This window comes from Leucopleurus acutus (genome assembly GCF_964270905.1).
Source record: "Leucopleurus acutus genome assembly, chromosome: 10".
Classification (NCBI taxonomy): Eukaryota; Metazoa; Chordata; class Mammalia; order Artiodactyla; family Delphinidae; genus Leucopleurus; species Leucopleurus acutus.
The window spans coordinates 49,495,711-49,516,600 of NC_139153.1; the positions used below are offsets into that span (position 1 = coordinate 49,495,711).

The following is a 20,890-nucleotide window of genomic DNA, read 5'->3' on the forward strand; positions in this document are numbered from 1 at the left end:
TGCCTAAGGATCTTCTAACGGCGTTCCCCGATTCTGACTCCAATTCCAAGTTTCTGCCCTTGACCCTGTCCTGCATCACCTACTCATACAAGGAGCTGACAGTCCTTCCACTCTCTTAGAAGGAGGGAAAGGGGAGGGGAGGTACAGTCCTAAAGGCCTCAAGGGGCTAGGACACGGGGCCACCACCACTGCCTCTCCCACCCTCCTCTCTTCCTAAAAACACTAGTAAAATAAGCCTCAGAGTATTTGTCTCTGAGACTGCCACTGCCTGCTTACCTGTCTGCATCCCCCAGGAAGCACCTGCCTCTTTCATGACTCTTGCTTTATTTATTTTGTAATGCTATGGCCTAACACAGAACGGGTACTTAAATATTTGTGGTGTAATAAATTTGAATGCCAGACTCAGACAGGCTGTCTGTTACTGATTCTCTCTGGTGTGGTCTCTGGGTGGTTGGAGAGAAGGGCCTGGAGCCCTGCCCAGCTGATGGGCCTCAGCAAGTGTTTGTTGAACCAAGGTAGTGGAGAGGAGAGGCCTTGGAGAGCCCTGAGAAGCAGCTGCCAACGAGGCAGGGAACAGGTGGGGGTCAGGGACTTCCATCACGTCATTTCATTCCTACAGTCCAGTGGTTAAGACTATGTGCTTCCATTGCAGGGGGCATAGGTTCGATCCCTGTTGGGGGAACTAAGATCCTGCATGCTGCGTGCTGTGGCCCAAAAAAAAGTAGGGGCAGAAGAGATGCCCCTTAGAATTTTCTCCTCCCAAGATGGCAGCAGCAAAGGCAAGGCAGTGGGGAGGGTCTTAAAAATGAGGATACTTCAGGTGGCTGCATAGGCCCTGTACCTGTGGGGTCATACGATTACCAAAGGCCTTCTCCACCAGCACAATTCTTGGATAGTGAATAATTCTTATTGTTCTTATTTCAAATCTTGTCCAGGGGTTTTGGGGCTGGGGAAGCAGACTCAAGCAGATAGAAGTGGTGGCTTATTTTAAACCCATATGAGCTTATTGGGCTTTTGAACTGCATTCCTGCGTTCCTCAGGCAGAGCTGTACCAGAATGAGGCATGTGATTGCTAAACAAGTCAGAATACGAAATTCCACCTAGACTTTGCATTAGATAATCTCTCAATTTTATGGCTCACAGTTATACAGAGATGACAGAGTAGAACATGAAAAAAATTTAAAGAATTGATTGAATAGAGAATAAAAACATGTTTCTCTTTCAAATATCGCAGGCCAGTGTGTCCAATGAATAATCTTAAACTGGCCAGTTTTGGACAGCTAGAAAAAGGAAATGGCTGTAACAACTGACAAAGGGTTAATACCCCACCCCTTTTTTTTGGCCACACCACTCAGCTTGCGGGATCTTAGTTCCCTGACCAGGGATTGAACCCAGGCCCATGGTAGTGAAGGCGCTGAGTCTTAACCACTGGACAGCCAGGGAATTCCCGATACCCCTCTTTGATAAATACCTTTTCACTGCAAGAAAGGACCAACAACCCTGACCAAAACGTGTAAGGCCCTAAACAGAAAATTCACAAACGAATACAAGTAATTGCTAAATACATGGAGAGTGGATACCCAGGTCCACCGTCACTAGTAAGAAAAGAAATGAAGAATTAAAATGGCAAGGTATCACTGGGAAATACTTAAAAGAATGACCCCAAGTGGCGGGAGCAGTCATATCCTTTTTTTTTTTTTTTTTTTTTGTGGTACGCGGGCCTCTCACTGTTGTGGCCTCTCCCGTTGCGGAGCACAGGCTCTGGATATGCAGGCTCAGCGGCCATGGCTCACGGACCCAGCCGCTCTGCGGCATGTGGGATCTTCCCGGACCGGGGCACGAACCCGTGTACCCTGCATCGACAGGCGGACTCTCAACCACTGTGCCACCAGGGAAGCCCCAGTCATATCCTTTTTACAGGGTAAATACACTACATCGCTGATATATTTTTAGCCTCATGGATGTTTGCCACAGTGAAAAACCAGAAATAACCCTAAATATTTCATAGTGTATAACGGATTTGAATTAGTTGTACAATATCCATATGGCAGAACAGCACACAGTTGTTGTTGTTTTTTTGTGGTACGCGGGCCTCTCACTGCTGTGGCCTCTCCCATTGCGGAGCACAGGCTCCGGACGCGCAGGCTCAGCGGCCATGGCTCACGGGCCCAGCCGCTCCGCGGCACGTGGGATCTTCCCGGACCGGGGCACGAACCCGTGTCCCCTGCATCGGCAGGCGGACTCTCAAGCACTGCGCCACCAGGGAAGCCCCACACAGTTATTTTTAAAGTCATGTTGTAAAAGAACACTTAATGATAGGCTATGTTAGTAAATGAAAGATATGGGCTACATAAAAAGGCGTATAATCCCAAATTAAATTTTAAACACATCTAAGTATTGAAAACACGCCAGAATGTTAACAGCCACACCACAGGGATTAGGCAGGGTTTTAATCTTCCCCCTCGTGCCTTTTGAATTTCCAATTGCCCAAGAATGTTCCACCTTCATAATCAGACCATAAATGTTATTAAAATGAGACTCTTTAAGGGCTTAATTGAAGAATTCAAATACAAAACCTTTCCACTGTATTTACAAATACAATAAAAATTATTCACGTCAGAAATTTTTTTCATACTCCTCTAGAAACCAAGAGTGAGCTCTTAACGTTATGTGAGTAGACATCAAATGTATTCATCCACTTACATCTCTATTTTTTCTTGGTGCAATCACGTGACAGGGGAAAGGGAGATTGCCAACCACAGGGAAGGTTTTTTGTTTCTCAGTAGGATTTATTTACAGTTCCATCCTCATTGCAGGGGAGAATGCTTTATATCTCTGCCTTTGAATACTTAGGGCTCAGCTATTGAGTCTTCTTTTTAACAAGTGAGCAGTCTATTTATAGGATGAAACCGTTAAATACAAGTGGTAATAATTTACCATAATGCCAATACCCTTGAGAACGAATATGTAGTTAGCATCTGCTACATGCTTTACAGCATCACGTCATTTCATTCTTACAAGAAGCCCCAGGAGGTAGGCTTGACTGTGTCCCCATTTGACACAATATGGGGAAACTGAGGCAAGGAGAGGTAAGCGCCTTGCCATAGTCCCAGGGACAGTGGTAGTGCTGGAATCCAAAGGTAGGTGGGCTGACTTTGGGAGCTCGACTCCACCCTGAAGAGCCAAGGCAGAGGCTAAACGGTCAGCAGGCAGTCACACCCCTCAGAGTGTGACACTTGCTGGCACGGAGCGATCACACCCCTGCACTTTCAGTTTTGTCAGCGGGGCTAAAGCTGAAAGATTAGAACGTAAAGGCAGTTTCACAGGGTAGAGTTGTCTTTTGCTCAGTTTCACTAAGTCCCTAGGAGGATTCAAGGTCCAGTTGTTGGGAGGTGGCCAGGGCTGCCTGGCAACAATGGAGGAAGTAGATGCAAGAAAAATGCAAACGAACGGGGGAGGTTCTGAAACAAGCAAGTTTGAAACAGAGCAGATGCAGGTTGTTACAGTTTTGTGTGTGTGTGTGTGTGTGTGTGTTTTGGTTATCGAAGGATAGTTGATTTACAATGTTGTATTAGTTTCAGGTGTACAGTAAAGTGATTGGGTTACACATACATATGTATATATCTATACTTTTTTTTCAATTCTTTTCCATTATAGTTCCATTGTGTATATACACATGAAGTTTTCTAAAACTGACTTGTAGGAGCAAAACTGAAAACTGGGGTGGGCTCGGGACAGCTGAAAGGGGCAGAGAGACGCTTTTCCCCTATCTCTTATCTGGGTACGACTTGACATCCTAACAGCAAATGTGTTTACTTTTTTTGGTTTCTGGTGGTGGTGTTTCTTTTTTTATTAAAATCCTTTCAAAACACCCCCAAATTAGTGGATGATCCAAGATCAACTCTGGAAAGCTGGGTGTAGAGACAATTCCAGACTGAGGCCAGAGACAGCAATTCTTAAAACCGACTCCCTCCTGCTCCCCACAGGAAGGTGGGTACAGACAGTCCGGGATAAATATCGAAAGTCAGAACTCATTCTGGGGACTCCAATTTGTTTTCTTTGTTTTTCTTTCTTTTTCTCTTGGGGGAAGGGGTGCAATTTCCACGCTCCTTGCACTATCTTATTCCCACCTCTGAGCACCGTGCTGTCTTTCTATCCCACACAACATCTAACACATTGGGATGAATAATATCTGCTATCAGGAGCTAAGTTCTCATGGAATTACTTCTGCACCACATTTCGGCATAGAACGTGGGGTCACAGGTTGCCATATATCCTCCGTTTAGTGGCCGCAGTAGTACAACTAGAAACTAGCTCACTGTTCCATAGCTTCCCCATAAATACACAACCTTAAGTTTCCATCCTACTTATTCCCTTAAACAGAGCAAAGATGTGCAAAAGCAAGGTACGAGTCAATTAAGCTGTTATTGACCTTGCGAAGCAAACATAAAGAAGACAGGGTTCTGACATGATTTCATGAAGCAGCTTGGTTTCTGTCTGAGGGGGACAGAATAGTTTTAGTCCACTATTCAAGCCTGATCTCTACTGTTCAGACCTGTCAATACAGCCAACTGAAAGTCCTGTTTCCCCTGATATTCATATTGACTCGATTCACCTCAGCCTGACTCATTCCTGTCCTGCAACTAACCAGTACTTCAAAGCATGTTTTTTGTTCAATTCTCGATTACAAATGGAACATGTCACTATGTGCAGAAAAGCAGAAGCAGGACTCCTGGGAAGTCAGTTATATTTACACTGCTTTACAATTTGATGTTTACAGGCTTAAATTAACACAGAACAACAACAACAAAAAACCCAAATAAGCAGAAACAAGAACCTTGTTATCTGTCCAACCTGAGGGAACAGACACAGATTTTCAAAGAAAAAAGAGTAATAAGAAAACTTTTAACTAAAGAAATGTAAGTATATATTACACATAAAATTCTCAAAGAAACTTAAAAAAAATCTCCTTATAAAATAGCCACTAGCACTCTTAAAATTGCAAAACTGATATGGAAAAAAACAAATAAAACTTTACTCAAAAAAACAGTCTTGGGTTTCCCTGGTGGCGCAGTGGTTGAGAGTCCGCCTGCCGATGCAGGGGACATGGGTTCGTGCCCCGGTCCGGGAAGATCCCACATGCTGCAGAGCGGCTGGGTCCGTGAGCCATGGCCACTGAGCCTGCGCGTCCGGAGCCTGTGCTTCGCAATGGGAGAGGCCACAACAGTGAGAGGCCTGCGTATTGCCAAATAAAACACAACAATAAACAGTCTTGAATTTTAACTTTTAATACTCAACATTATTCTGTCTGGAGAAATTCACTATTATAAAATATCAAATCCTCTCTAAATTAATGTATTTTCAACAAAATTCCAATTAAAAAACAGGATATTTAAAGAAATTAATGCAAGAATTCTCAAATTCATCTCAGAATACACAAGACAGCATAGCCAAGATATTCTTAACAAAAAGAAAAGTATCAAGAGAAAAACCTTCTCTAACATTTTAAAATGTATTCATAAAACTTAACTAATTTTTAAAGTTTGATACTAACGTGAAAGCAAGCAGATCGGTGGAACAAAACAGAACGTCCAGAAATAAACATACACTATAAAAGAATTCCATGTGTGAAAAAGGTAGCTTTTAAAATAGGGAAAGAATGAATCCATTGACACAACTGGTGAAATATCTGGAAAAGAAGTCAAATTTCTAATGCATACTATTTGATAGGCTGAATAATAGACACACACACACACACACACACACACACACACACACCCTCCCCCAAGGATGCCCATGCCCCAATCTCCAGAACCTGTCAATGCATTGTGTGGCAAAAGGGCCTTTGTAGATGTAATCAAGATTACAGACTGTAAAACAAGGCTATTATCCTGGATTGGGTGAGCCCAATCTAATTACATGAATCCTCTAAAGCAGGAAACCTTCTCTGGCTGGAGTCAGAAAGATGCTGGGGAAGAGGAAGGCAAGAGAGATGCAGCAGCAGATGTGAAAACCAAGAAAGATTAGCCCCATCACTTCGTGCCTCGAAGATGGAGGGAGGCATCGTGGGGAGGAATGCAGGTGGCCTTGGAAACAGAGAGAGGCTCCTGGGTGACAGGAAACAGGAACCTTGGTCCTACAGCTGCAAGGAACTGGATGCTGCCTACAACACGACTGAGCTTAGAAGAGGATTCTTGGGGACTTCCCTGGTGGTACAGTGGATAAGACTCTGCACTCCCAATGCAAGGGCCCGGGTTTGATCCCTGGTCAGGGAACTAAATCCCACATGTATGCCACAACTAAGGAGCCCTGGAGCCTTAACTAAGGAGCCCGCCTGCGGCAACTAAGGAGCCCATGTGCTACAACTAAGGAGCCGGTGAGCAACAACTAAGGAGCCTGCCTGCCACAACTAAGGAGCCAGCAAGCTGCAACTAAGGAGCCCATGTGCTGACACTAAGGAGCCCACATGCTGCAACTAAGGAGCCCACCTGCCACAACTAAGACCCGGTGCAACCAAATAACTAAATAAATAAATATTAAAAAAAAAAAAGAAGAAGAGGATTCTTGGCAGACCCTCCCTGTAAGAGCCCGGCCAGCCAATACCTTGATTTCAGCTTTGTAAAACCTGCTGCGCAAACCCGGATGTCTCACCTACAGACTGTGAGGTAATTAATCTGCATGATTTTCAGCCACTGTTCGTGGACATTTAATATGGCAGCTGTAAAAAACTAACACATCATATACCAAAATTTGTTTAAGTCAATGAAAAAATTGCTAGTGTTAAAAAGACACCATGGCAGGGGCTTCCCTAGTGGTGCAGTGGTTAAGAATCCGCCTGCCAATGCAGGGGACATGGGTTCGAGCCCCGGTCCGGGAAGATCCACATGCTGCGGAGCAACTAAGCCCGTGCGCCACAACTACTGAGCCTGCGCTCTAGAGCCCATGAGCCACAACTACTGAGCCCGTGTGCCACAACTACTGAAGCCCGCGTGCCTACAGCCTGTGCTCCACAACAAGAGAAGCCACCGCAATGAGAAGCCCACGCACTGCAACCAAGAGTAGCCCCCACTCACCACAACTAGAGAAAGCCCTCACGCGGTAACGAAGACCCAACGCAGCCAAATATAAATGAATAAAATAAATAAAAATTTTTAAAGTGTTTAAAAAAAGGTTAAAAAATAAAAGACACCACGGCAATAAAAAGAAACTGCTGGCACACACAGCAACGTAAAGAACCTCAAAAACATTATGTTAAGCAAGAGAAGCCAGACTCAGAAGACTATATACTGTGTGATTCCATTTGGCTGATGCTCTAGAACTGGCATATCTAAGAAAGCAGAAGAGTGGTTGCCTAGGGAAGGAGGGAGGATGACTGACTGGAAAGGGGGTGTGAGTGCCCTTTCTGGGGGATGGAAATGTTCTCTACTGTGATTGGGATGGTGGTCACACAGGTATATACATTGGTTAAAACTCATTGAACAGTACCCTTAAAATCTGTGCCTTTTATTAGCTGCAAATATCTCATTTTTTTTATACCAATGCTTTTTAAAAAAAGCATTGAGAGAAAGAAACCATAGCTACAAATTTTAGATTATCTTCAACTGCTCCAGGAAGAAACTTGGTCAGATCTAATCAAGTGCCACATACATAGGACCTTCGACCCAGCAGTTCCACTTCTGGGAATCAATGTTACAGACCGATTGCACACACAGGAAATGGTAGATGTACAACGTTATTCACTGTCAAATTGTTTACAATAATAAAAGACTGGGACCAGCTTGAATGCCCATCAACAGAGGACTGGTTTAATAAATTATAGCGTAGCCCCCCCCCACAGTGAAGTATTACACAAGTTTTTAAAAAGAAAGAAAGAAAAAAAAACAAAGAAGATGCTTTGTATTTACTGATCTGGGATAATCTGCAAAATATATTTGCACAAAGCAAATTTAGAACTGTGTACATTACGTTCCATTTTGTGCAAAATTTTTAAAAGACAGAGGGGAGGGCTGAATAAGAATATATATTTGCAATTGCTTATATATGCATAAAGAAATTCTGGAAGGATGCACCAGAAATAAAATTATTTACCTTTATTGGGGTATGGGATGGAGGAAGGAGCGGAGAGACCTAATCCCGCCTTTTCATTGTAACCTTTTTGTATTTTTTGATTCTTGAATTACATAAATTCGAAAAGGTTTTAATGCAATGAAAAAAATTGTATGTAATCTTCACATTTGAGAAGGCCATTCTAATGATACCAAAAACGGAAACCATACAGTGATAGCCATGAATTCATTAAAAATTTAAAACTTCTGTACATCAAAAAGCCCTGAAAATAGTTTAATAACATCCTAAGTAGCAAGATTATGGGTGGAGAATCACTCTCACATACAGCTAAAATGGCAAGATTAAGTGGTGCAGCATCTGTCCTCAGAAATGCACAAACTTCTCACACAGCCACTCGGAATTTATTCTACAGACCTACTTCGTTCAAATACATGAGGATGTTAATTGCCTCATTCTTTGTCAAAGCAAAAAGGATACAAATCCAAAAGTCCAACAAGTGGAGACGTTTACATAAAGAATGTACAGCTCAGTAGAGAACACTATAGTTGTTAAAAATATAAGGCTGGGCTTCCCTGGTGGCACAGCGGTTGAGAGTCCGCCTGCCGATGCAGGGGACACGGGTTCGTGCCCCGGTCTGGGAAGATCCCACATGCCGCGGAGCGGCTGGGCCCGTGAGCCATGGCTGCTGAGCCTGAGCGTCCGGAGCCTGTGCTCCGCAACGGGAGAGGCCACAACAGTGAGAGGCCCGCGTACCGCAAAAAAAAAAAAAAAAAAAAAAAAAAAGAAATGAATAAGAGTGGTGATCTTTGAGGAGCAGATCTGAAAAAAATGGGGAAGATGCTCCTGAACTAGGAAAGCATACCTTTCTGTCAAGTCACCCAGTTTGTGATTGCACAATTACTTCCTGCAGACCTAGGAACACAATACAACACCTCTCTGAATATATTCCCAGAATTATATAAAGAGAAAGGATTTCAGAAAGTGAGATGGCTGGACTAAACTTTCCCGAGCAAGGAACCCCAGGCTCAGAGATTCGGGGGCCTGACCACAGTCACACTGTGGTGAGCACCAGGGGTGAGACCTGGGCTGACTCCTGCCCCCACCCAGCACCCTGGGCCACACCGCCTGTGAGTGGGCAGGAAAGCCAGGACCAGAACCTGGTCTTGCCCCCAGTTCAGGAAGGTTCAGGTTAGCAGTACAGGCTGTGGTGATCCCTGCAACATTTACAGAACCTTTGCTTTGTTTACCCAGCAAAGAGAAAATATTTTGTTAAAAACATAGCCCTGGGGTCATACAGAGTGAAGTAAGTCAGACAGAGAAGGACAAATATCGTATGATAGAGCTTATATGTGGAATCTAAAAAAACAGTACAAATGAACTTATTTGCAAAACAGAAATAGAGCTACAGATGTAGAAAACAATCTTGTGGTTACCAGGGGGGAAGGGATAAATTGGAAGATTGAGATTGACATACACACACTACTGTACATAAAACAGATAACTATTTTTTTAACATCTTTATCGGAGTGTAATTGCTTTAAAATGGTGTGTTAGTTTCTGCTGTATTACAAAGTGAATCAGCTATACGAATACATATATCCCCATATCTCCTCTTGCGTCTCCCTCCCATCCTCCCTATCCTACCCCTCTAAGTGGACACAAAGCACCAAGCTGATCTCCCTGTGCTATGCAGCTGCTTCCCACTAGCTATCTATTTTACATTTGGTAGTGTATATATGTCCATGCCACTCTCTCACTTCGTCTCAGCTTACCCTTCCCCCTCCACGTGTCCTCAACTCCATTCTCTACGTCTGCGTCTTTATTCCTGTCCTGCCCCTAGGTTCTTCAGAACCATTTTTTCTTTTTTTTTTAGATTCCATATATATGTGTTAGCACACGCTATTTGTTTTTCTCTTTCTGACTTACTTCACTCTGTATGACAGTCTCTAGGTCTATCCACCTCACTACAAATAACTCAGTTTCATTTCTTTTTATGGCTGAGTAATATTCCATTGTATATATGTGCCACATCTTCTTTATCCATTCATCTGTCGATGGACACTTAGGTTGCTTCCATGTCCTGGCTTAAAATAGATAAGTATTGATAATAAGGACTTACTGTATAGCACAGGGAACTCGACCCAACACTCTGTAATAACCTATATGGGAAAATAATCTAAAAAGGAGTGGATATATATATATGTATAACTGATTCACTTTGCTGTACAGCAGAAACTAACACAACATTGTACATCAACTATACTCCAATTAAAAAAAAAATATATATATATATACATACACACACACAAACATATATACACAGCCCTGAGGGGAGTGGGGGGCAAAACCACAGCCCTAGGATTTGCCGGTTTTCACAGGGGTTCCCTGAAATTACCAGTTAAGCAGTTGAGGAAAATCTGTGATTCAAGGCCTTGAATGAAGGGTGGGAGGGATCAGCGGTGTTAACATCTGAAAATGGCCCCAAATCTTTCTCTACTGGGATTGCTCCTTTGAAAGGATGGGCCCAAGTGTGTGGAGGCAGGCCCAGGGCCTCGACTGGGCTCTGGGTGCCAGACCTCCACGCCAGAGAGTCCCCCCTCCTGGGAAGGTTTGGACTGGAACTTTGGGAAAAGTTCCTCTGGTGGTGGCCGCTCGGGTAGGAGGCTCCAGAGGAGTGTGTGTGGCCTTACCCCCAGCCCAGAGAAGAAACCACTCTGGGAGAGAGATGACAGTTCCTATACCTGGAGAGAGGAGAGGCAGAAGGAGGGCCTTCTGGGGCCCCACAAGTCCACATTCCCCTGCCTCTGAGGCCCAGCAGCTGCCCTGCACCTTCCCTGGTTGCCGAAGACAGCCGCAGCCTTCCAGAACTTTCCACCTTTGGCCTAAGTCATTGGAGTTTTTTCTTTCATTCACTAGAAAGGAAGGAAGTGAGAATGGCTTGCCTATTTCACCCTTCTCTACGACTTCCGTTAGGCAAGCGTCCCTATCCAGGGTCCTGCCCCTCCCACCTGATGCCTCTGGTCACATTACTCATGCCCGCAGGGCCTGAGGAGGCCTCAGAATCCTTTTGGCAACATTCATTCTAGGTGGCCACACTTTCATGCCCCAGATGAATCCTGTGTGCCACTCCTAGTTTGCGTAACAAAGACTTGGGCCAAAATCAATTTGTGCATCCAAGCATGAACACCCACAGTGCCCTACAGCAAGTCACTTTCCCCACCGCACCCCAGCTTTGTCTCCCCTAAAGAGGCATGCAGGCCCCGGAACAGGAGTCCCCAAGCTGGGTTCACACACACCCTCCAGAGATACCGCCCCCATCAGCCTGGATTGCTACCATATCGGCCTTGTAATTAGCGCTCCCTGCTCCACACTCACCCAGCTCCCGCTCAGCCTCTTCATCTCCATCAGCAAGACAGTCCCCAGATCCATCAGATCATGTGCTGTGCGCAGGTTAAAAAAGCCTCCAGGATCATGAATGAGGCCTCCTCCACCCCCACCTCCTCTCAAGCACAAGTTCCATGAAAGTTCCAAAGGACTTCCAGATTCTGTGGCCCTTCTCCCCTACACTCTACATCCCTGCAAACCTGTCAGCTGCCACGCTCACCCCAGCTGAAGTCACCACTGCTGCTCCGAACGCCTCTGTCAGGCCCCGTGTGTAGCTTTTATAACCACTTAACGCTCTGAGTTAGGATCTAATTATTCTTTCAACATGTATTTCCCCCATAACCTCGATATTGCAGGCCTTGTGCTAGGTCTCAAAAGCTCCATGCTAGACACTGTTTTTCTGCCTTTCCCCACTAGCCTGAACCCTTAAGGCAGAAACTAAGTTTTACTAAGTTTTATTTCTGCAACCGAGGACTCAGCGTTGTTGCCTGAATAAATGATTCTCTGGCTTTCTTTACCTATCAAAAACAGATTAAGCGGGAGAAATGGGAGAGGAAGAAAGGTTTGGGGGGGTTTCATTTAAATTAGCCGATTTCACTGGTGGTTTGGCCTTCTGGCCATCTCCGGGGAAAGCCAAGAAATGTCAATTGTTCCCTCAGAGAAGGACACAAATTTAATAAAAGCCAACCACACAAAGTACAAACCAGAAACAACCAGATGACTCCAACCAAAATAAAACTGCCAAAGCTGTTGGCAATTTGGGGAAAACAAAGGAGAAAGACGTTTACCCAAATTTATAAGCACCTGTTGAAAATTCAACAGTCAGCGAACAGGGCCACGTATCACCTGTGAAATGATAGCCCCAGAGATTCAGAAATGCTAAAAGCAAAGAATAATCCTGTAGATCAGTGGTAGACTTTTGGAACTGACAAACAGTAACATTTGCACACACAGAAAAGAAATCGAAGGGAATCTAAATAAGGTTGCCAACTCCTTAATTTGCCAAATCAGAACATTTTTTTTAAGTGTACCATCTTTATAAAGAAATAAATAAAGGTGTACCATCTGCTGTCCCCACAATTTCACAAGAGGAGTATTTTAACTCCAATAAATAAATAAATAAATAGGAGGAAGAATGTAAACTCAGACTAAAGAAATTCATTCTCAAGGAAGGAAGAGCTAAGAGCTTTCCAGCACATGTTAGTCTTGGATAGAGTGCAGATGGTTTGGACCCTGAAAGGCAGATGTTCCAAGTACCTAAAACCACCAGGTCCCTGGAAGATGCTCAAGAAATATCGCTGAAGGGCCAAGATGGATGCATCTCAACCCCTGGCTCTGAAGTGGAGTCTCAATCACTTGACCTCCAAAGAGGAAGGCCATAAGGAGGCCCCCCCCTCCCAGTTGGTGGCTGGGGGTGGGCACAATTTCTCCTCCATGGGTGTCACAGATTGGCCTTTTTGCACTGCTCAGTTCGAATGAGAGTAGTCCCAGGCAGCTGTGTGATAACAGGTAACATTCACGGAGCACTTACTATGTGCCAGGCCCTATGCTAAGCCCCTCTCGGACATTTTCTCATCAAATGTCCCTGACAATGCCAGTGAGGGAAGTATAATTATGATCCCAATTTTACAGATCAGAAAACAGGTTTAATCAAAGAATAGGGGTGGGGGGGCTTCCCTAGTGGCGCAGTGGTTAAGAATCCGCCTGCCAATGCAGGGGACACGGGTTCAAGCCCTGGTCCGGGACGATCCCACATGCCGCAGAGCAACTAGGCCCACGCACCACAACTACTGAGCCCGTGAGCCACAACTACTGAAGCCCGCGCACCTAGAGCCCGTGCTCTGCAACAAGAGAAGCCACCGCAAGGAGAAGCCCACGCACCACAACGAAGAGTAGCCCCCGCTTGCTGCAACTAGAGAAAGCCCGAGCGCAGCAGCAAAGACCCAACGCAGCCAAAAATAAAATAAATAAATTTATTTTAAAAAGGACAAAAAAAAAAACAAGAAAAGGGACTTCTCCAAACAAGGCACAAAGCCAAGTCTGATACCAAAATCTGTGTTCACAATACCCCAGAGAGATGAGGTGAACAAGAAGTCAGGGGGACTGGGGGAAACAGGAAGGGTGGCCTTGAAAATTAAAATCAAACCTGGGAAAAAGCGACCCTGAAAAGCTGGCATTCCACACTCTGCCCCAAGACAAATGAGGAAGTTACACATCGGCCAGATCAGGCTGCTCATAAGTCTTGACTCAGTATCTGTGCTAAATCCAGGATGCCCAACTACTGCCACAATCCCTTCATTTAGGCTTCGCGCTCTCCCTCAGAGCACCTGGGAGCTACAGATGGTTGTGAAGTTGGAGCAGCCCCTACAAGGGCATAAGCCCCACCCCCACCCCACCCCTGTGACAGCCCATGAACAACGGTGCTTTCTCATCCAGAGGAGAACTCAAGTTGGATAACAGCAGCCCAGTCACGCTCACCTCCACATCCCTCCCCAAGCCCCTCTGTAATACTTTAGATGCAGATTAATGGCCTCTGTCCCACCTCCCACCCCTAAGACCACAGCAACCTGCTTTCCCCTCAGTCTGAAAGGCAAGACAAACACAGCGGAGAGCCTGACACACCATCCACTGGGGCATGGGAAGGATCCAAAGGTGCCCAGGAGCTCCCCATAAATAAGAGACTACAGGTGTCCCTGAAGGGCACGCCCTCGAAGGGAGATCCCTTAGCAGTGCTGGGGGGACCTGAGGTCTAGCCCAAGTTCTAACACCAGCTGACAGTTTCCTGAAACACAGGGCTTTGCACTTGGCCTTGAAAAAACTACGAACCTGGGCCAGGCTGAAAAGATGTGGTTCACCCACTCTCCCAGCCTTCTAAATAAAATACAAAGCTGTTACACACACACACACACACACACACACACACACACACACACACACACACACACACACACACACACCTTTCAACTTCCCTTTCCAGCCTTCTCCACGTTGTAACCACATGAACCCAAATTCATCTGGCTCCCTCCCTGTCACATGTCTTTGCACAGCCTTTGCACATGCCTTTGCACAGCCAGCACCACGGGGAGGATAGGAGTGTCTCTCTCCTCCTCACAGAAGAGAAAGTCCAGAAACCTGTGATCCAGTTCCACTGGGCCTCTCCCAGGCCTGGTGTCAGGTAGCCAATTCCCTTAACCCTGGGCCTCAGTTTCCTTAGTGCAAAACAGGGACAGTATCACCTACATGACTGGACTCCCTCTTTCCTCAGCCAGTCAACAAGTATTGAGCACCTCCTGTGTGCAAGGCACTCTGCTGGATGCTGGGACATGGGAATAAGCAGGACTGACCCAAACCTCTGCTGCCCTCATGAAGCTTACATTCTGGTGCAGATAAACCTGTACAATGGAGATTGCTTATAATATTTTTATGAGGATTAAATAAAAATATATGAAATACACTTAATATAGAGCCTGGCACAGGGTCAACTATTATTATTGTCATTATTATTATTATTATATTGGTGCGTATAAGGCCTTTTGCTCACCACTATTCCTTTTTTTTTTTTTTTGAGGTACGCGGGCCTCTCACTGTTGTGGCCTCTCACTGTTGTGGCCTCTCCCGTTGCGGAGCACATGCTCCAGACGCGCAGGCTCAGCGGCCACGGCTCACGGGCCCAGCCGCTCCGCGGCATGTGGGATCTTCCCGGACCGGGGCACGAACCCGTGTCCCCTGCATCGACAGGCGGACTCTCAACCACTGCGCCACCAGTGAAGCCCACCACTATTCTTTTAAAAAAAAAAAAATTTATTGAGATGTAACTGACATATAACCTTTTGTAAGTTTAAGGTGTACACTGTGATTTGATATTTATCTTTTTGTTTTGGCCCCTCCTCACAGCTTGTGGGACCTTAGTTCCCGGACCAGGGATCAAACCCACGCTCTCTGTCTGCACTGAAAGCATGGAGCCCTAACCATTGGACCCCCAGGGAATTCCCGATATTTATCTATTTCAATATGATTACCACCATAGCATTAGCTAATACCTCTATTATGACACACAAGTATAATTTCTTTTTTGTGGTGAGAACAGTTAAGATCTAGTCTTCTGGCAACTTTGAGATTTATATACAATACTGTTGACTATAATCACTAGGCTGTGCATTAGGTCTCCAAAACTAGTAGTTGCAAGATTGTACCCTTAAATGACATCTGCCGCGGCTCCTCCCTCACGGCCTCCTGCGCATGCCCAGTGGAAGACGACGCCCTTCCCCCATAGAGGAGGACCACGTTTCAGTCAGGGTTTAAAAGGAGCTTCGCTCCCCAGTCAGAACCTCCAAACACGCTCTCGAGGTCTTATTACCTCTAGTCTGTATGTAAGGAACCGGTGCTCGCCATTATTCTTCATAAGAAGCTGCCCCCCCCTTTTTTTTTTTTTTTTTTTGCGGTACGCGGGCCTCCCACTGCCGTGGCCTCTCCCGTTGCTGAGCACAGGCTCCGGACGCGCAGACCCAGCGGCCATGGCTCACGGGCCCAGCCGCTCCGCGGCACGCGGGATCCTCCCAGACCGGGGCACGAACCCGTGTCCCCTACATCGGCAGGCGGACCCCCAACCACTGCGCCACCAGGGAAGCCCGAAGCTGCCCCTTTTACCAGGAATGTCCCCCCTCCCTCCTGGCGCCCCTCAATCTGCCTGCTGGAAGTGCCCTCCATCTGTCCGGGCACAGCTCAAAGCTGACCTCCCAGACTTCGTCCTGGGAAGGATTCAGGATCTGGGAACCCTTCTGGAGGGCTTGTCTGCAGGTCCACTCACCCTTTCTCACAGGGCTGCCTGGCACTGCCTCTGTTCTGACCCCGTTAGCAGCGCCTAGGTCTTGGGTGTTTACACCTTTCATCGGCCAGTACGAGCCCTCAGGTATATGAGGAGAGAAACTGCCTTGGAAAACAGAAAAGCAAAAAGAGGTGAGATACTGACGGGAGAAGCAAGGGTCTATTAGAGAGAAAGTCTGAGGCCAGATTACGGGGACCCTTAGTACCTGGACAGTGAGTGAGTTCAGACCCCAGACGCCAATAAGCCTTGGAAGTCACCAATTTTGGAGCCTCCAGGTGCAGTGGACTCTGATGGCAGAGGATGAGCTGGCCCGAGGGTGACCAAAGGAGACAGCCCCAGAGGCCGCAGGTGGACACGAAGGTCATCCCAGTTCAAGGCTGTGATCCAGAGTATTTTTCACAGTAAATCCAGCTGCTCAGTAGAGCACATAATTCTCTATATTTTCTGTTGTTGTGCAGTTTTCCCCAAAATGGCGTGGTTTCCTCTAAATATGCCACCCAATAATATGCCCCTCTGGCATAGTGATTATTTCGAATTAAAGGTACTTGACAAACAGCCAGTGCCAAAAGGACACTGTGACCCTCCTTTGTCCCCCTGGAAGCAGAAAATAAATTTCCCATGTGAAAGGCACCCTCCCGGTACCGGGAGGGTAGAAGGCATCCTTGTCACCAGAGACAGGGAATTTAGGGCCAAGAGAGCTGTGTAAACAAACCTTGTTACTTTTTCACCAATTTATTACCCCAAGCCCCTTTGTCAATGCTTCACAAATGTATTGTTTCTTTGCCTAAAAGGTATAAAAGCTTCCTGTATTGGTCACTTCTTTGAGTCTCATGTTTTTATGGGGCTCCCATATGCAGGAAATTAAATTTGGTTTTTTCCTGTTACTCTCTTATGTCAATTTAATTATTAGAACCAGCCAAAGAACATAAAAGAGAAGACGGGAACATTTTTCTGCCCCCACACCTTCAAAAGGTCATCACCATTTTCTAAGGCTAGCAATCCCGCCCCCTTTCCAAGTGCTGACCCCATTGATCGGAGGACTCAGTGCTTAAAAGATAAAAACATCTCAATCTAGATGTCATCGGAACTTCAAACATAGACATAGCTAAACTCAGACGTGGCTTGTCTCCAACAGACACACAGGAGGTCCCACCAGCTCACCAGGCTCACCGAAGCTCAGACAAATGTGCCACGGGGGTGCAGGTGGGGCACTGATGCTGATGTTCAACGCCCAGGCGAAAGATGGAGTAGATCAGGTAAGCTGGGTCAGGGGGTCAGAGGTAAGGCTCATTCACACTTCCAGATTTTCCACAAAATCAAGGAAACAAGGCAATGCTTACTTAGGAAATTTGAAACAAAGAACAAAGTCTGATCAGGCAGAATGGACAACCTCACTAACCAAAGAAAGAACACTGCTCTTGGTTTGGGCACTGTGAGATTTTGGGGTTCACAAGATGTCTGTTTACCTGGTTCAATACCTTTTTTTTAAAGTTTAAACCCAGGGAGGAACTCCCCTGGTGGTACAGGGGTTAAGACTCCGTGCTCCCAATGCAGGGGGCCCGGGTTTGATCCCTGGTCAGGGAACTAGATCCCACATGCATGCCGCAACTAAGAGTTTGCATGCCCCAACTAAGGAGCTCCGTGCTGCAACTAAGACCTGGCGCAACCAAATAAACAAATATTAAAAAACAAACAAACAGGGAATTCCCTGCCAGTCCAGTGGTTAGGACGCCACACTTTCACTGAGGGCGCGGGTTCAATCCCTGGTCAGGGAACTAAGACTCCCCACAAGCCATGTGTCACGGCCAAAAATAAAAAAATAAAGTTTAAACCCAAATTTTATCCCCACCCTTGCCACTGTCCACACCATCAATCTCAGCAGTGGCGTAAAGTGTCATCTTTGCTAAAGAGACTGTCCATTTCCCCCAAAGTCTTCTTTCTTGTAAAGATTTCTCATAACAAAGATTTCTTGGCCTTAAGAACCTCAGGCTACACTTCAAGAAAACTTATTACAAAAGCCAGGAGCCAAGGTCAGCTGTGTCACTGACTAGAAACCCAGAGGCAGGGCACTGATTTGTCAGCTCCACTTCTTCATCTGGAAAGGCAGAGGAGAGCTTGTTCCTCGAGGTCAATAAAAGCAATGCCAACACCATGACAATGACCAGAGGCCCACAGCCCAACCCCACTTCAGTTTTTAAAAACATCCTCAGGGTCACTTACCTTCCCCACCCAAACATGGAGCTTGCAAGCTCTACTTTGCCTGCTAACAGAATCTTCATCCCAAGAAGCAAAAATAAAGTAATAAGAGGGTACACAGCATAGCCATGAGACTTTGGTAGCAAGTGCAGGAAAACAGGACTGGTCAGCAATGAGAAGTTTAAGAATTCCACAAAGACAAAGCCTCTTTTTGGTCTACCCCCAGATCTACTACTAATTAGCTATAATGACTACCAGGTGATGGGCCTCAGGGTCCTCATCTATAAAATATTCACAGCCCTGCTCCTGACCCTGCTGTGAAATTCTGCACAGAGACTTAAGAGTTCCCTTTCGAATTTATGAATCCAGAGCTCGTGGCAGCCTTTCAGCACTCTCCTTCCTTCTTCCTCCAAAAAAGAAAACAAAAGAAAAGAAAAAAGACATGATGGCAGGAAGCCATTACTCCCCTACCTCCCCAGCACTCACACCACTCACACAAGACCCCACTCACTGTGCTTATGGCAGGCGGCCAGCTTGGCGGGGCCAGACACATGGAGCCAGAGTAGCCAGAAGTACCCTTCAGCCCACCTTTGCAGCCACAACCTATAATACTCTCCTTACTCAAGTATGAATTTCCTTACTCAAGTTTGAATCTCAGCCTTCTTCATGTCTCTTCATCAACCAGCTCATCCCTTCCAAAGTTAGTTCCCAGGGAAATGCTGATGCTCTCTCCTCAGCCCCTCTAGGCGTGCCCCAAAGAAAGCTTGCCACCTAGAATTGGTTAGTCAGTCATCAAATCAAGTTAAGGGATTATGACTAACTTTCTTAAAAATCAGAAAATAGAATAGGATAGAAAATATCACTGTGTCTCTCCCTGTAGAGAGAATAAATATCCTGTGCAGCTCTTCTTGCAGTTTTGTACTTATAGATGTGTGTGGGTGGGTGTGCTTCTCTACTGTGGATCTTGATCAGGAAAAGACTGAAAAGATCACAGGCCTGAAGCAGAGGGATCTGACCCTAGGGACGAATGCCACACACACCCATCCCACCTCCATGCCCTGTGGAGGATGCAAGGGCCAGCACAGGGTACTTAGAACTCAAGCATCCATCCTGCAATTCTACAAAACAGAGTTGACTACAAAACAGTTGAAACAAACTTCTGACTCTCCTACAAGGTAGTACTTCCTCTAAAGCACAAAACAGTGTGAACTACAAAAGACCAAGCCATCCGGGTAACAGCCTTTCTTCAGAAAGGCGTCTTCCACCATGGAGGCTCAGCACCAGACAGGGGGCAGAACCTGGGTGCTGGGGACAAAAGGCCCTTGGCTCCCTGCTTTCTTCCCGAGTATGGACTGATTGGACCACAAGCAACTGGGCTGGGGACTAGAGACCTCAGAGGCCCCCATTCTCTCTCCTCTTTAAATTTTTTTTTTCCAAATTGCACATCTCCCGAAGTATTTTCCCGGGGAAGCACCAAAGCTTGCAGCCTCACAGAAACGCCCCCAGCTGGGAGCGGGCCTGCAGAAAGGCACAATTTCATCCGGCTAGGGCTCCTAGTGGGCGCGCGGCGAGGGGGTGGACTGCGCCTCCCAGGCTCCGGGCTCCAGAGTCCGCGTTTGCAAACGCTCAGAAGCAGAAGCCTGGGCTTCTGGGGACTCTGCTTCTGAGCCCCGGGCCCCTACTGCAATCCCCTCCTCCCACTCGTTTAGCCGAGGACGGTGGGTCGTGAAGCCCCTTTCGGGCAAGGCCAGCTCACGATCCAGCAGGCTGGGGGAGAAGCCTGCCTGGAGCTGGAATCGCCAACCTCCTCCGGCCGGGAAGTGGCCAGCACTCTCCCAAGTTCCCCACAAATCCCGCCCTGCGCCCAGGCGCCTGCCAGCCCGAGGCGTGCCCCGGGGGCGCTTTCTCTGGTCTTTTCATTCGCGGCCCCGGGATCCCCGGAAGGAGGTGGGAGATGGGCCCGGGAGCCTCATCTTCGGTGCCCGGGTGGGGACGAGGCAGGCCGCACGCCGCCGCAGTCCTGTCGCAGCGCGCGCCCCGTCCCGCTTCGCCTGGAAGGCCGTAGCCGCCCCCCGCGTCCGACCCCGCCCAACAGGCCCAAGTCTGCACCTGGATGTGCGCGAGGGCAGCCTGCCCGACCGCAGCCTCGGGGGTAGCGGGCCCCAGCGCGGGTCCGCCTCTTTCCGGGAAGAGGCGCGGGGCCCGGAAGGCGGAGGCGCGCCCCGCGCTTCCCGCGCCGCTACGCACCTGGTTGCCCGCGGGTCCCACATGGCCGGCGCCGCCGCCTCGGGAGCCGCTTCCCGGGGGACAGACGCGGCGGGGGGGGGGGGCCCCCGGGGGGGTCCCCTGCTCGCAGTGGCTCGGACCCCGGGCCCTGACGAGCGGGGTGTGGGTGCGGGAACCCCGGCGCCCGGCTGT

The 20,890-nt window shown here is 47.2% G+C and overlaps 1 protein-coding gene across 1 annotated transcript in view; it reads right to left on the bottom strand.

Annotated features, from left to right (window-relative positions):
- The window catches only part of TRANK1 (tetratricopeptide repeat and ankyrin repeat containing 1), an 82,156-nt gene extending 65,870 nt beyond the window's left edge, over nt 1–16,286 (bottom strand). Inside the window, exon 1 of the mRNA XM_082848448.1 lies at nt 16,259–16,286. The gene's annotated coding sequence lies outside the window, so the exon portion shown is untranslated. The remainder of the gene's footprint in view (nt 1–16,258) is intronic.
- Between the last annotated feature and the right edge of the window lie 4,604 nt (nt 16,287–20,890).